The 17,377-nt window shown below is 45.7% G+C and overlaps 1 long non-coding RNA gene across 2 annotated transcripts; it reads left to right on the top strand.

Moving 5' to 3' along the window:
• Positions 1-674: 674 nt before the first annotated feature.
• LOC144227643 (uncharacterized) lies at positions 675-17,078 on the top strand. Of its 2 annotated transcripts, XR_013333991.1 has the most exons (6): positions 675-726; positions 2,013-2,176; positions 7,071-7,182; positions 7,495-7,625; positions 13,568-13,764; positions 16,236-17,078. It is a non-coding gene; the product is annotated as an uncharacterized LOC144227643 (long non-coding RNA). The 2 variants fall into 2 exon arrangements; XR_013333992.1 differs by lacking the exon at positions 2,013-2,176.
• The last annotated feature ends 299 nt before the right edge of the window (positions 17,079-17,377 follow it).

The following is a 17,377-nucleotide window of genomic DNA, read 5'->3' as shown; positions in this document are numbered from 1 at the left end:
TTCTGAAACCAGTAGAGTTTAAAGTGCAGAAACACTTTTAGAACATTCTATCTACAGAACATACACACACACGTACATTCTTTAACAAATCTAGCATTTTCAAATCTAAGAGGCATTTTTTTTTCTAGTTCAAAAGGCTTCCGTCAGTAACTCTTATAAGTTTGTATATCTGGAAAAAATCCTTTGGTCTACATTTTGGAAGGACAGATTAGCTACATATGGAATTCTGGGTTGACCAAACTCTTCCTTTCAGCTTTTTTTTTAAATTTTTTAAAATTTTTATTTATTTCTAGGAGAGAGAGAGAGAGACAGCATGAGCAGGGGAGGGTCAGAGAGAGAGGGAGACGCAGACTCTGAAACAGGCTCCAGGCTCTGAGCTGTCAGCACAGAGCCCGACGCGGGGCTCGAACGCACAAACCGCGAGATCATGACCTGAGCGAAAGTTGGTCTCTCAACCGACTAAGCCACCCAGGCGCCCCAACTTCCTTTCAGCTTTTTGACTATTGCCATCTCAAAATGTTTCCTTGTTTGGTTCTGATTAAAAGTCAGTGGTTAATCTGACTGTGGTCCTCTGGAGTAGAAAGTTTTTGTCTTCCAATTTCAAAATTTTCCCTTTGGTTTTCCACGGTTTGATTGTGATGTATCTAAGAGCAGATCTGTTTGCTTTTATTTTTCTACAGCTAAACATCAAATCTATAGATTCTGATCTTCCATCAAATCTGGCTGGTAAGGCTTCGGCCATTATTTCTACAAGTATTTTGTCTTCCTTCCCTTTTCTCCTTTACTTCTGAGAACACTCCCTTAAGTAGAATAGAAAAGAACTTCCAAATGATTCCACATTTCTCCAAGGCTTGCAGCAAAATGTTGCCCATGAGCCTGAATTTCTTAATATTCAGGTTAGTGTCTAGAAAGTGGTTTAGGTGCTGAGAATTCCTTTGATACGGAGTGTTTGCTGGCGACTGAGATGGGGGTNCTGAGCTGGCAGTCAGCACAGAGCCCGACGCGGGGCCCGAACCCATAAACCGCGAGATCATGACCTAAGTGAAAGTCGGATGCTTAACCGACTAAGCCACCCAGGCGCCCCTAGAGTGGGCCCTTTGACAGAGCGATTTCTCTGCTGGAACTAGAGAAACTTCCCCATTTTGTAATAACAAAATATGGGGAACAACCCAGTCCGGTCAGGTGGAAAATACTCTGTGATATGCCGAGTATGATGCTCACACTAACACAAATGGAATACAGCTTAACGTCGGCAGAGTAAATTATGTAGGAAGAGAAAATTTTGAAATTGCGAGACAAAAACTTCTCTTTCCACTGAGCAAGAAGTAAAATAAAATAGGGGCATCTGGGTGGCTCAGTCGGTTGAACATCCGACTCTTGGTTTCGGCTCAGGTCATGATCTCATGGTTCCTGAGTTTGAGCCCCAAGTCGGGCTCTGCACTGACAGCTCAGATCTTCTTGGAATTCTCTCTCTCCCCCCACTCTCTCTGCCCCTCCCCAGCTCATGCTCTCTCTCTCTCTCTCTCTCAAAATAAATAAACATTTAAAAAGAAAAGAAAAGAAAGGTTATTTGCAGAAAAATTGTACACAATGATTCCATTTGTCCCAATTTCAAAGCTATACAAAATAAAATAATATGTTATTTAGCAATGCATTTACTTTGATAAAAATATAAAGAGAACACTGAGAATAATGAGTGGGGTCGATGGCCAGGGGGAGGGATGTACAGATGTCCCTGAAGATATGGATAAAACTGCATTTTTTTAGTCAGGTTGGGATGCTTATGGGTTCCTTTTTATTATTCCTTACATCTTCTATATGATTTATACATGTTAACTTTTAACTTTCATTTATTTTTTAAATTTTTTTTAACTTTTAACTTTTAAATGCTGAGACACAACAGTAATGTAAACAACCTATTGGAAATAAAATTGAACATAGCAAAAAAAAAAAAGAAAAAAAGTCTTGTTCTCAACACCTTAAAGATCCCAATGTGACTTTCCGTTTTCAAGGGGCGTTTTTCCTGCTGACTTCCCACTGCCCTGTTTACACGTGCCGTATTCAAGCAAACTCGCTTCTGACAGTTTCCAAACCTAAAATACAACATGCAGATCTGCGATTCTCCGTGGATGGTACTTGCTTCCTCGTGGCTAGAGATCTTCAGCAGTAAATGAAGGTAGTGGACTGTGGCTGTCACCCTTGCCGAGCTCTGATTGTACCGGGCGTCGGGCCAGCGTACAACCCGGGCTCTTGGAGCAAGGTGACCGTGACTCGACAGGAAACAGATCAGACCAGACCTCACACTTATGGAGGAGCCTTTATTAAAGCACGGAGGAGGAGGCGGCACAAATGTATTTGAATTCAGGCCGGCGACCTTTAGGCTAACCAGCCCTGAGCTGGCCATGTGACAGATAAAAGGTGATTTTCCTAAATAAAATACAGGAAAAACTAAAAACTTGAAACATAAAACTGCCTTTGGAGAAATTTAGAGGTGACTTGCATTTTGCTTGTTTAGTTACAAATACTGATCCAAATGTTTTTGGGTAATATGTATAATTTTATAAGAAAACCACAAAGCTTCTGTGTATTTACACTGGACAGACATCAGCAGGGTACTGTTTTGGGGCTGGTGTGACATTCGGCTCGTTACATGCATCTTAACGACGCCGATGCTCGTCGAGATGGGTTCCGGCTGTGTTTTGCCTCCTCCTGGTGCTTCCTCTGATACTTTATAAGATCTGTACCACCAGGCCTCTTCTGTGATGAATGCCAAGGGTTGATAAATGCTTTCCTTGGGAGTACTCGCTCACCAGCCCGGGTCGTAACATCGAGTGCTTTAGTGCCTCTGTGCCCTCTATCCAAATTCAGGAAGGTAAATTGGGGACCAGTCCCAAACTCCAGGCCAGAGAGACGTGCATCCCCTGAAACAGACAGAATGTCCAAAGGATTCTACGTTTCTCCCAGGCTTTCAGGGAAATGCTGCCCGAGAAACTCAATTTCCTCACATTCCTGTTAGTCTCTAGAAAGTAGCTTTGGTTCCAATATAAACATTTTTGTAAAGAAAGCCAATTTGGTGAGATCTGAAGGGTAAAATTTTCACCGTGCTTCTCGCTACACAGAGGATGCTTTCGCCGCATATAATCTATACCCTATTAGCTTGCTGTGATTAATTAAGGTGCATCCAATTTGCCTCATTACCCAGGACTTTTCATGGACAGCGCAAGCTGCGCACATCGGATGATGTGGTAATGTGTCTTCCATCATCAGACTGGCTAACCTAAAAACTGACGCTGGAGGAGGTGCACAGTAACAAGTGCTCTAATATATGCTGGTAAGGTGCGAATGGTTGTCATCTACTCTGGAACATAAAGTGGAGAGCATGAATTTTCAGAGATCCGATGCAGAAAGTGATAAATCCATGTTGTTGCTATATAAATGGGCAATGTGGGGTGCCTAGGTGGCTCAGTCAGTTAAGCGTCCGACTTTGGCTCAGGTTATGATCTCCCGGTTTGTGAGTTTGAGCCCCGCATCGGGCTCTGCGCTGACAGCTCAGAGCCTGCTTGGGATAGTCTCTCTCTCTCTCTCTGTATCTGCCCCTCCCCCACTTGCACACCTACTCTCTCAAAATAAATAAATAAACTTTAAAAAATTTTTTAAAATGGGCACTGTGACCTAGAAAAGGACCGAAGCGAATTCCAAATCGTATTTCACTTAAAAATATTTATTTTGAGCAGATGCGTGCTTCTCTGAAACTTCTAAGAGTTCTTACAACTTCATTTGACAGCAGACACCCTAGGATCACCGCAGGGCCCCACTGGTGCTGAGCGCCAGCTGTCACACAATGTCAGAAATAGAAAATAGTAGGGGCACCTGGGTGGCTTAGTCAAGCATCCAAATAATTTTGGCTCAAGTCACAATCTCACCATTGTGAGATCAAGCCCCCGTCTGGCTTTGCGCTGGTGGTGCAGAGCCTGCTTGGGGTTCTCTCTCTCTCTCTCTCTCTCTGCCCCTGTCTCATTCTCTCTCATTCTCTCTCTCTCTTAAAGAAGCTTTTTAAAAAAGAAGTGGAAAATAGTATTTAAACTCTGCAAAGAAAGCTCTTTTGGATTGTTGCTTTAGTAAAAATGTACAATTCCCTTAACAAATCTGAGCTCTGGCCATCTCCCTAAGTGGAGCAGAGGAGGTAAGCCACAGTCAGTGACTTCAGCCCCTTAGCCTGGTCCGTAAGTTGACAGCACCCCACAGCCACCGTCACAGTCGCAGCCACATTGACTTCCAGCCCTGAGGCCAAGAAGTCCTGAGACATTTCCTAGTGACACACTCCCCGATGCCGTGTTGATCTCTCCTCCCTGTTTTTATATTCGTGCTCTATGTAGAGGCATTCATCACATACCCATGCCATAAATATTCAGGAGAAATCCAGCGAGTGGATAAGAGAAGCTTGCTTTGAAAAGACTTTCCAAGGGGGACATTATTTGTAAAGGAGACAGAGTTTTTTCCCCACAGCATTTGGCACATTTTGGAGGATGGGTTGTTTTCTATTTTGTTTACTATCATTTTGAAAGCTCAGATGTCACGATGACTCATTGGCATTTCATTTTACGTAATTGTGCAGCCCTTCTTATCGTTGTTTCTTTCAGATGTCAGCCAGTCGTGCATGGCCACATTTCTGTCTTTTTTTTTTTAATTTTTTAATGTTTTATTTATTTCTGGGAGAGAGAGAGACAGAGCTTGAGCAGGGGAGGGTCAGAGAGAGAGGAAGACACAGAATCCGAAACAGGCTCCAGCCTCTGAGCTGTCAGCACAGAGCCCGACGCGGGGCTCGAACCCACGAACCGTGAGATCATGACGTGAGCCAAAGTCGGACACTCAACCGACTGAGCCACCCAGGCACCCCCACATTTATTTCTTCGGTAAGCAGCTTCACCCTGCGTGGTCTGACCCACTCGTGACTCTGACAGGGGTGAGTCAGGTCTCCCACTCGATCCCAGGGATGGCTGACCCCGAGCCACGTGCCCTGTACCTGGCGTGTTTCCCAGCGCGAGCTGCCTGACTTCCCAACTTCCTGACAAGGCTCGTTGTTTCTATGAGATAATACTGTGCTCGCTTGGGGACGAAGAGTCATTCTTAATAATCACACTTTTGGTTGAAGCGGCTATTCTTTATGCTCTGGCTTATGCTGATGTTGATGGATAGTCTATCAACAGTTCCCCAGAGGGAAGAAAACCATGGATGAGCTCTTCCGCAGGTAGTTCTCCGGGGAGGATCAAACCCTGGCTGGCTTTGCTCAGAGTTGGGAGAAACCTAACCTCTTGGCCTCACGGCCTCCGGGGAAGCAAATCACACTCTCAGATGTCATTGACGTATGGTTATACGTTCCTTTGTACTCGCGGTATCAGCTTTTTTATTTGATTAATTTTATTCTTATTATTACCTTCCTCTTATTTCATGTAGTTTCTGGATTTTCATTTAGATTTTTCTTCTCTAGGTTTTAGTCTAGAGCCCTAGACCTTTTCTATGCTTTCTTTAAAGGTAAATTATTGTGAATTTACTTGAGACTTTTGTTAGAAATTATAAATTAATTTATAATTAATAGCCAGGGCACATACCAATAATTTCTGAGTAAATAGGATGCCCATATTCTTTTTGTTTATTTATATGTTTATTTTACCTTTTTAATTAAAAATATTTGTTAATGTTTATTTTTTGAGAGTGGGATAGAGTGCGAGCAGGGGAAGTTCGGCAGAGAGAGAGAGAGAGAGAGAGGGAGACACAGAATCTGAAGCAGGCTCCAGGTTCTGAGCTGTCAGCACAGAGCCCAAAGCAGGGCTCAAACTCATACACCATGAGATCATGACCTGAGCCAAAGTTGGACGTTTAACTGACTGAGTCACCCAGGTGTCCCTATTCATCTTTTTTTTTTTTTAAAGAAAAATTACAAATGTTAAGTACTTTCTGCAGTAGCGTTCTAGGGTGTGTGTGTGTGTGTGTGTGTGTGTGTGTGTGTGTGTGCGCCTGTGTGTGTGTGGTACTTCTGTTTAACATGATACAATTATCCTCCACACAACTTCAAATGTACTAATACATTCCCTAGGGGGGGTGATACAAAGTCCTTGGAGAGGTTCACTCTCTTCCTGAATAACCTGTAACTCAATTCCTATGGTGTAACCTCCATACGTCCCACATTCTATGATAAAGGACTAAGAAGAGGGAGAAAGCAAAGACACAGAGAGACACCCACAAAAATATAACAAAATAGGGAAGAAACACTGCTAAGAATTAGAGTCCTTATTTCTGCAACTGGTCATGTGCTCATAGCTGTATTTACAATGACTTCTTCTGTTATTTGTTCTAGACACTTGTTGTCAGGCAAGCACCTCGGCCAGTCATGGCTCTTTATCTGGTGGGGGGTGACTGCAACTTTCATTCCTGAGTTGTCCAGACAATCAGTGTCATACCTGGATGGAGTTGTTGTAGGTCTTTGATGATCTTTTTTTTTTTTTAATGTTTTATTTATTTCTGAGAAAGAGAGAGAGACAGACAGCATGAGCAGGGGAGGGTCAGAGAGAGGGGGAGATACAGAATCTGAAACAGGCTCCAGGCTCTGAGCTGGCTGTCAGCACAGAGCCCAAGGTGGGGCTCGAATCCACGAACCATGAGATCATGACCTGAGCCGAAGTCGGACACTTAACTGACTGAGCCACCCAGGCGCCCCAGGTCTTCGATGATCTTAACCATGGGGCAGGATAGCATGAAGAGACGTCCACGAATGTCCTCTCCTGCATACATAACCTTCCTTTCTCCACTGTGGAGTAGCGGCCTCCCCTTCTCTGTGTAGTCAGGGTCAGCGAGCACCAACTCTCTTCTTTCTGTGCGGGGAGCCCGTGGTAGCCGGGCAGCAGTCTTAACTTTGAGTTCAGCGGAATCCTTGGTGTGCCTCCTGGTAGTAGGTTGTTCTTCCCTTTAAGGTATGGCCTCCAGAGCTGCAGAGTATGAGGTCACAGGAACACGGAGCAAAAATCTCCCAGTGAGGTCACTAGGGTAACACGCACTCTCCTTTCTACCCCTAGGTTCCCTGACCCGTGAATCCTGACTGAAGGAGAAACAGCATTCTATAGTGACCACTTGAGCTGGAGCACACACAGCGCCCCGGAGAACCTCCTCCCGGGACACGCTTTCCCTGTAAGTTATCGCCACCCAGCTGGCATTTAACTGAGCCTTCAAAAAGCCATTTCATTGTTTGGTTGACCCGATTGCTTCAGGAGGGTGGGAAGCACTGTAAGACCACGATTTCCACCATCATGGGCCCATTGTGGCATTCCCTCTGCTATGAAATAAATTCCTTGATCAGCGGCAGTGCTTCGTGCAGTACCATGCCAATGGGTAAGGCCAAGGGCAGTAGACTAGGTAGAAGCACTGTTTGCAGGGAAGGTAAATACATATCTAGAGCGAGTGTCTGTTATGGTAAGAACAAACCAACACTTTCTCTTCCAGGATGAAAGTGGTCCCATGCAATCAACTTGCCACCAGGAAGCTGGCTGGTCACCCTGGGGAATGGTGCCATATTGGATTCTGATGCTGGCCAATGCGACGTTCAGCAGTGGTTCATAGCCTGCTTGGACTTGGTGAGTGGAAATAAGTGTTGCTAAGCCCGGATATAATCCCTGCCACTATGGCCACTTTGTCCACGAGCCCTTTGAGCAATGCCATGGGTGACGAGGGAAAGAGGAAATAGTATCCACAGAGCAAGTCATCCTGTGTACTTGATTATTAAAATGCTCTCATGCTGAGGTGACCCTTCAGTGAGCATTCACATGAGATATAATATCTTTACATTTTCCAGCCATTCAGAGAAGTCCATCCATATATCTTCCCCCCAGTTCTCCTTGTCACCAATTTTCCAATCATGCTCAAGTCTTCGACTTTCCGGCCAAATCATTGGCTGCAGCTCCTCCACTGGTAAACAGTTGCATTTCTTGCCACTTCTTTCAAGTAAAATGAGTAACTAGGTGCGCTGCTCAAAGTTTAGCCCATTGGGAGCATTTTCCTTCATGGATGTCCCTGGGTGTGGTTGTATTGATGTAGCTTTCCACATTCAGGGAGAACCTGCATATATGCCAGAAGCATCTATGATCCGGGTATGACTTTTCTTTTCGTCCTTCGCCTGATTATACGCAAGTCTCCATGAGGAGGCCGTAGGTGCATAAGGGGAGAGAAGGCAGCATCTCAGGAGAGGGCACCTTGCACACTCGAACCACTTCTTCCTGTAACTTATGTGTGCTATCCAGGACTTACCAGGCCCAGTCAGGTGTGTATCAGCCCCACTGGTGATGGAATGCTGCTTTAAATGCTCTGCTTTGTGGCATGGTGGGTCAGGTGACAGACACCCAGTTCATGATGGGCGGTTCTGGTCACATGGTAAACTCAATGGCCCAAGATTAAGCATCTCTACCAAAGCCCTCACACGGGTTATGAGGTCTAACAGGTCTTTTGTTTCTCAAAAGAAGAGTCATTATCCACAGGGGATGTCAGGGCTCTGTCCCCAAATCCTAAGGTCCTGTGCAAGAACGTGCTAAAGCTGCAGGTAGCAGCCCTCTCTGCCACTGACGCTTCAAGCACCATCGGAACCGCGGGATCACAGGGACCGAGTGAGAGAGCAGCTCGCGTGGCAGCTTGGACCTCTTGCAGAGCCTTCTGTTCCTCTGGGCCTGGCTCAAAACTAGCAGCTTTTTGGGTCACTCAATAAATGGACTGGAGCGACACATCCAAACGGGGACTGTTTGTCTCCAAAAGTCGGAGGGCTACTAGGGCGTCTTGCCTCTTTCACAGGCGCAGGAGGGTCTGACGCGTCAAGTTATCCAAGTTAGAAGGGAATCTCCCATCATGCTTCACACCCCTGAACCCCTAGAAATTTCACTAAGGTAAAAGGCCTCTGCGTTTTGTCTGATCTATTTCCCAGCCTCTGACGCACTAAAGGCCTTCCTGCCAGTAATTCTAGAGTACTTGCCACTTCCTGCTCACTGTGTCCAATCAGCATAACATCATCAACGTAATGGGCCACGTGGTAGCTTATGGAAGGGAAAGGCGATCGAGAGCCCCATGAGCTAAGCTGTAACATAGAGCTGGGGAGTTGATACACCCCCGAGGTAGGACAGGGGAATGTGTATAGTTGACCTGGCCGGCTGAAAGGGAACTGCTTCTGAGGGTTTTACTAACAGGATGGAGGAGAAAACATTTTTCAAGTCAATGGCTGTACACTAGATAGCAGGGGAGGTGTAATTTGTTCTAGTAATGAAACTCCATCTGGTGCAGGACCATGGAGTCACCACCTGGTTAAACTTATGAGAATCCACAGTCCTTATTGAGGATCTATCTGTCTTCTGCAAAGACTGAATAGGTGAGGCACAGTGGAGAGGGGTAGACCATCCCCACCCCTGCGCCCCTCCTGTCCTTGACGGTGGTGCTAATCTCTGCAATCCCTCCAGGAACATGCCATTACTTACGGTTTCCTGCTTCCCCAGGGGAGAGGCAGTTCTAGTGACTTCCACCTGGCCTTCTCACCGTAATAGAACTCACTCAATGGACTCAGGAGTCAATACAGAGATTCTGCCAGGTGCCAAGAAAGTCTTTCCACTTATGCGTTCCAGACCTGGGAAAATAACCAAAAATAAATTCAGGGATCTGCTGAGCTCTGAGGTCAACCTGAGATAAATTCCGTTGACCATCTGATTTCCAAAAGACTACTCTGACTGGCGGGCGACAGTGACGTTCTGACTCTCCTGGAATTACTGTCAAGTCAGAGCCGGTGTCCGTGGTCTCTGAGAACTCTATTTTCTTTTCTGCGATGCGCAGTAATCCTGTAGAAGGCCGGGTTCCCGTGGGGAGGTTTGGGTGAAAGCTTAACAGCAAAATTTTTGATAATGTGCTATAGAGTCACTCCTCTGGCCTTCCATCCCTTCGAGAGGTTTGGGTCTATAAACTGGCTCACGTCTGGGAATTGACTGAGAAGCCATGACTCTGTTTTTGTGACTCAAGTTAAGGTTTATTTTCTTGGCCTTGGATTCTTCTGCTCAAACAGATCAAGTATTGGGCTTCCGATTTCTTTCATTTCTAGGAACACAGTATCCAAGGGGCCAATGCCACGGGTGTCTGTGAGGCTCTACTCTGATGGCTGCTTGGACTCTGCTATCCACTACTGTCTCCACTGTGGCCACTATGGCCACATTGCTTTTGCTGTGGAGTCCCACCTCTTGGCCCTTGCCATCCCAGATCCAATGAATTCTACTGTGTTTAGGTTTCTCAAGTATCACCACATCCCACTGTAAGATCTGGCCAACAGTGAGGAGCCGTCACAGAGCACTTTGAGGATTTGGGGCTCCCCTTACTAATTTATTTCTCACAGCCCTGGTGAACGGTGTGGCTTCTGGTCCCTCCCAGAGCGGAGCTAGAATGCCTCCAATGACAGCTACACTCTGACTTTCTCATCCCTCTGCAATGGACTGAATGTTTATGTCTCCTACATACGTTGAAATTCTAACCCTGAGTGTGATAGCCTGGGGAAGAGGTCCTTGGGGGAGATGATTGGATCGGGAGGGTGGGCCGCTTGTGAATGGGGTTAGAGCCCTCATGAAAGAAACTCGAGATGTCCCCTCCCCCTGCCAGAGGAGGTCACAGAGAGAAACTGGTGCTTTGCAACCCAGAAGCAGGCCCTCACCAGAACCTGGCCACGCTGGCCACCTGATCTCTGATTTCCAGCCTCCAGGACTGTAAGAAATGAGTATCTGCTGTGATTACACCACCCAGTCCATGGTGCTCCGTTATGCAGCCCACACTGGCTACGAAACTCCCCAAGCTTTGACCCCTTGCCTTGGTAAGACACCAAAACAGTTCTGGTGCTTACTTTCACTTTATTTAGTGTAAGGCGCCTTTTGGGTTATGTTTCAGCCAACCGGCCAATCAAACAAACAGTTAGAACCCATTCCAAGTCAAAGCTATATTAAATCCAGCGTCTCTGCTTATTGGCCCATATCAACAAATCTGTCCTGATGCGCTTCCTGTTCCTTCGCCCTTATCCCATGCGCTCCAGGGAGCGACTCTTTCTACTGGCAAAGCAGACTCATCAGAATTTAGGCTTTCAGTTCCCAATACCTTCCCGCCTGTCCCCATGGTAAATGACTGCTGGTCTCCTGAGCCCCGTCTCCCAGAAAGCCTTTCTTCTGAACCATGCCTGCAGATGTCAGCCTTGGTTTTTTCTGGTGTGACTTTGCTACTGAGAGTCTCTAAAACCTTTTGGACTGAGGTGCCTGGGCAGCTCAGTCAGTTAAGCGTCCAACTTTGGCTCAGGTCATGATCTCACGGTTCATAAGTTTGAGCCCCGCGTCAGGCTCTGTGCTGGCAGCTCAGAGCCTGCAGCCTGCTTCGGATTCTGTGTCTCCCTCTCTCTCTGTCTCTCTCCCACTCACACTCTGTCTCTCTCTCTTGAAAATAAATAAACATTAAAAGAATATAAAAAAAATAAACAAAACCTTTTATGCTTGCCCCTGTTTTAGAATGTGGCAACTTTCAGGGGTGGCTGGGCAGGTCAGTCGGTTAAATGTCTAGCTCTTGATTTCAGCTCAGGTCATGATCTCACGGTTTGTGAGTTCAAGCCCTGTGTTGGTCTCTCTGGTGACAATGCAGAGCCTGCTTGGGATTCTCTCTCTCCCCCCTCTCTGCCCCTCCCCTGCTCATGCTCTCTCTTTCTCTCAAAATTAATAAAAATTAAAAAAGAAAATTAAAAAAAAGAATGTGACAACGTTCATACCAGCTTGGTATGCACGGTAAATACCTCTGAAGTTTTAAAGCTCCTGATTCCCAGCAAAGAGTCCGGCCCAATGGTCTGGGGTGAGCTGGGCATCAGGACTTGCCAAGGCTCCCTGGTCATTCCAGTCTAGTGATTCGCACTGAAGAAGGAAGATGAGTAAGGCACCAGTCACCCACAAGGCAGTCAGTTCCAGTCCGTTATGTAATGACACCATCATTTGTGCTCTGGGTTAAAACATCAGTCTGATTTGGGCTCCAGTGTATTTCATACTCTGGCCATCCTGGCCGAGTTCCAGACGTGACCGCTGGGCTCATGTCTGCTGTCTGTGTCCCTGCGTCTGTAGCTTTTCAGCTTGAGGTCCTTTACTCTTCACCTGGATGGAGTCCTCAGCCTGGATCACAGGTCCTGACCCAGAGAAGTGACTTTTGGATTCAGAGAACCAAGCAGAGTCATGAAAGTCCTGAAAACCTTTAGATGCAGCACATCATCTGATGCTCCTGTGAGTCCTCAGCCCTCAGACGGTCCCTACCAGGTGTCTTCACCCCGAACGTGCCGAGACTCAGAGACCAGGGTGCGCTCTTCAGTCTCCGGTGCATCGTGCTCACGGGAGAAAATCTACTCCCTCTTCCCCTGCAAGCTTGCTAAAGGAAAGGAACGCATCGCCATGTAGCCGGATAGACTAGCCCAAACTAATCTCAGATGGGAATAAATCTCATCTGGGCTGCACCTGCTTCCCAAGCCGGTTGTCATGATAAAGTTGGACCACCACTCTCCTCTTCATCCCCAGGACCTTTCCCCTTTCCTCCTGCCCTAGCTTTCCACGGTCTGACTTGTTTGCTGGTTACCGGTATACTTGAACTAAATCGCTAGTTTTCTGAGAGCCGACGCTCGCTTGAGCCTAGGAGTCCAAGAGTTTCCTCAGAGGGTAGCCACCTAGGCACCTTCTAGCTGGTCTGTGCTGAGATCCCAGACTCCCGGACGGAGACAGATGTTCTGCATCTGCACTATGGCACCTAGTGGCAGGTGTGAGCCACCGTCCGCAGCATTCAAGGGGGAGGCCTCCCTACCCAAATGCAGGTACCCAGACTGAAGACCAGGATCAAACTTGTAAGCGGGCACTTCTTTTTTTTTTTTTAATGTTTTATTTATTTCTGAGAGAGAGAGAGAGAGAGAGAACGTGAGCAGCTGAGGGTCAGAGAGAGAGGGAGTCACAGAATCTGAAACAGGCTCCAGGCTCTGAGCTGTCAGCACAGAGCCTGACGCGGGGCTCGAACCCACGAACTGTGAGATCATGACCTGAGCCAAAGCCGGACACTTAACCAACTGAGCCACCCAGGCGCCCCGTAAGCGGGCACTTCTGAGGGTAGCAGAGAGGCTTACGGTGTCTGCTCTGCTCCGCTCATCTGTCAATCACTTTTGTGTTTACGGATCTAGCACATTCGTTCATGGTTCAGCCTGTTTTCAAAGCATCTCCACCGCGCTGTGTGTGGGAGACAGAAATGTGAGCAGATGAACAGTCTTTCTTATCAAAGAGCTCACCGTCCTGCGGGGGAGACTGACAGAGAAAGGAATAGTATGATACTGTGTGGTCAGTGCCAATACTGAGGATGCCTGGCTGGGTGCATGTTTGGGGTAGGAACCTAATTGCTGATGTTTATCAAATGTACAGGATGAAGTATACACATCTGACAGCTTGATAAATTTCTGTGAAATTAGTTTACACCTTTATATGGTATCTTTTTCTTTTTTTTTTTACGCATGTAGAGGAAGAAAGAAGCACGTTCTCTGAAAGCTCACAAGCCCTAAGGAGATAGAAAGCAAAGGACTATGGGATTCCCTCCTACAAGGCATAACTTTTGGGATCAAAGTTGGCCTCTTGCAGTGATACTTTTTTATGGAGCTTAAAACAGGAAGTTACCTCCAGATTCAGCCTGGTTTGGAAAAGCCCAGGCTGTTTGCTGGTGAGATTGGTACCTGTTTTACCTCACGAATTAGAATATGCCAAAAGGCTGGAAGCTGTCGGGTGATATCCAAATACGACTTTGAGTTTGGACTAAATGTTAACATTTCTCCCCCTTTAACTCAAATGTTGGTGTAAAGCTTTAAATTCACCTAATTTGTTCCTCCCCTAAATCGTTCACCAGAAACGGATGCTGGTTTCCCTATAAAATCCAATAACCCATCTCCTCCACGCCTCTGGCTTCAGTGAACACGTGTGAGCAGAGCAACTGTTCCAGACGCTCCTCCCTTGGGGAGCACCGGCTGCTTTTCAGCCGTGTTAGTGATCGTCAAACACCCCTCAGACCCTCCAGGGTTTCAACCGGACCAGGAGCTGGCGCTATGGCCTGGTCCGTGAGCCCAGCCGGAGTCCCAACGCTTCACCTCTGCTGTCTTTGTCTCTCAGGACCCAGTGACTGTGGTCTCCTCCTCAGAGTAGTTCAGATTCAGTCACGGAAGTCTTTCTCCCCCGACATCAGCCAGACCCAAGGGACCTGTTGCCCTTGCCATACTTATTAGGCAGTCGCTGCCTTTCCCCGCCCCCCTCAGCCCCACGCCCTGGCAACCGTGAATCTGTTTTCTATCTCTGTGGATTCACCTTTTTTAAATATTTCATATAAATGGAATCGCGTAATATGTGATCTTTTGTGTCTGACATCTAGTGCCGATCATGGTGTGTTTGAGGTTCATCCATGCTGTAGCATGTATCGGTACTTTATCACTCTTTTTGAGTCTATTTATTTATTTTGAGAGAGAGATAGAGAGAGTGAGAATAAGGGAGGGGTGGAGAGAGAGGCAGAGAGAACCCCAAGCAGGCTCCATGCTGTCAGCACAGAGCCCAGCACAGGGCTCAAACTCACAAACTGCGAGATCATGCCCTGAGCCGAAATCAAAAGTCAGGCACTTAACTGACTGAGTCCCCCAGGCGCCCCAGTACTTTATTATTTTTTATGGCTGAATAATAGTCCACGGTATGAATAGACCACATATTGTTTATCCGTATCCTGAATATTCTGTCTGTGGGATTCCCTGTTTTCACCTCATTCCCCTTTGGCAACAGTCTCTTCTGTACCCCAGGGCATTTGCACATTACTGTTTCCTAATTTTAAAAACTTCAGTTACTTAAAGTAAGTGAGTTGCCTTCCTCTGTACAGAGATTAATACAACCACTGGTCCACCAACACCTTTCTCTCCTTATAGTGTTTTCCCCTCTCATCCTCATCCTAATGCTATTTTTCTCTGCAAATATGTGGAGATACTTAATATGCTTGGTGTGTGTCCTTAAAGATGCCTGCAGCCTGGTAAAATATATGAGTGCTTTGAACATGAGCTTTTACTCTATGTGAATAGTTATGTGCTAGAAATCTCATTCTACATCTTACCCTTTTCTCTGTGCTCTCTGGATCTACCTAGGTGGCTGCATGTACTTCCTCCTACTTTGGGCTTTTCCTTGTTCCAGAGTGTTCCACGCACCAGCTCTGTCTTTCTCATCTATTCCACTAATCATATGATATGTTCTTTCTAATTCCCTGTTGCAGCAAACTCAGCCCTTTCTTGTGTCTCCTTCTGGACGAATGTAAGAGCATCTCTCAGATATAAGCCCAGGAATGAGATAGCAGGTCAGAGGACATACTCTTACTTTATTTCATTGAACGCCCCTCAGATTTCTTTCCAGAATGCTCTGTGATTTACACTCACACAGAAGGGCTTGAAAGATTGTGTCCTCACATCATGGCCAACACAGATTATCGTTATCCGCCTTATTAGTCACCTTGATGGATGTGAAGTATATCTTATTGTTTCAACTTCTGTTTCTTGGCTTACTCATGAATTGAGTATCTCTTCACCAAATGGACTGATAATGTCCTTTTCTGGAAATTGCCCATCCTTAGCTTTTGTTGATTTTTAAAAATAGGAGCCTCTTAGCTCTATTGCTGCTGTCGTCTTCATAGTTCATTTGTAAGCATTTTTGGATATGCTAGACTTTGATCTATTGTCTTTTATTTTTTTTAAGTTTATTTATCCATTTTGAGAGAGAGAGAGAGCGAGCGAGCACAAGTGGGCGAGGGGCAGACAAAGGGGGAGCCAGAATCCCAAGCAGTCTCCGTGTTGTCAGTGCAGAGCCCAACGCAAGGCTCGAACCCACAAACCATGACATCATGACCTGAGCTGAGATCAAGAGTCAGATCCTTAACTGATTGTACCACCCAAGTGCCCCTATCTGTTATCTTATCGATAGGTTTCAAAAATACACAGTATGCTTTGTACACTTGTGCCCAAATGTCAAAGTTTCCTCCGCCACTCTGTGGATGTCTAATGTTGATTAGAAATGCATAATTGTCTTTGATGTTTTTGCTGTGTTTATAATGTTTTCCCCATCCCTAGGTTGGCTTTATATTCTCATCTTTCTTCTTTTGATCTTTAATCTATTTAGAGCCCAACTCTGGTTCCAACAGCTGAATAAATAAATAAACATGGGAAAAGGAGCAAGCCACCTCTACAGAAAAATTCCAATTAATGAATGCAGACAGAAAGAGGGAAACAGAAAATCACCATTGGAGCATCACAGCGATATTGCTGCAGGCAATATTCATGGATGAATGCCAACTATTTATTAATCACTATGATGGTTTTAACATATGTCCACAAATTATTTGATATTTCTCTTTCCAGGAGGTGAAGCTTAATTTCCCTTCTGTTGAGTGTAAGCTGGAATTAATGACCCATTTCTACGAAACAGTGAAAAGAAAGGGAAAAATAGTGACTCTGCAGTAGAGGAACCAGGCAGGCACGAATGCGACGAAGGTTAATGTCACCATGGATAAGCCGTGTTAACCCATTATCTCATTATACATGACACAATGTAATGAGACAGTCACAGCACCTCTGTGGTTGTCCTTCCAAAAAGCTATTCCTCCTCAAGTCTTCCCAGAAACCCCAGCTTATCGTGGGAAAACATTAGACGAACCCAAATCAGGGGCCATTTTATAAAATACCTGACTGGGGCTCTTCAAAAGCATCAGGACAACAAAGAACAGATTGATAAACTATCTCATTGGGAAAAAAAAAAATGCAAACCTTAGGAATCACGGTCACTACATGCAATGTGGAATCCTGGGACGGCAGTGGAAAAACGAGTTACATGTCAGTCAAGCCTGCAGTTTGGTCGATCATAATGCATCAGTGTTAATTACTTAGTATTGGTAACTGTACCGTGATTATGTTAGATAACATTAGGGGAAACCGAGTCAAGCCTATTTGGGAACTCTGTGCCTTTTGCAACTTTTCTGTAAAACTAAATGAAAATAAAAATTCATTTCAAGATAAAAAGTAAAAGAAAAAATGCAACTTAACACTTTACAAATGGTATAAAAATCCGGAGAGAACTTTCCCTAGCAACGTGGCATGGAATGTACTTTTGTGGCTGACAAATGTGACACAGAAGAGGCTTCCAATAAAGCAGCAGGGCGAGTAACAGCCTCTACCTAAAACCAATAGTTAAAGACCAAACTGAGGGCCCTACAGTGTCACACACACAAAGGGGTCCTGGATCCTAGACACACCCATGGGTACAGA

This window comes from Crocuta crocuta, unplaced genomic scaffold, assembly GCF_008692635.1.
Source record: "Crocuta crocuta isolate KB4526 unplaced genomic scaffold, BGI_CrCroc_1.0 scaffold41, whole genome shotgun sequence".
In the NCBI taxonomy this organism is placed as follows: Eukaryota; Metazoa; Chordata; class Mammalia; order Carnivora; family Hyaenidae; genus Crocuta; species Crocuta crocuta.
Note: the sequence above shows the minus strand (reverse complement) of the source record. Positions and strands in the feature narration are given on the sequence as shown.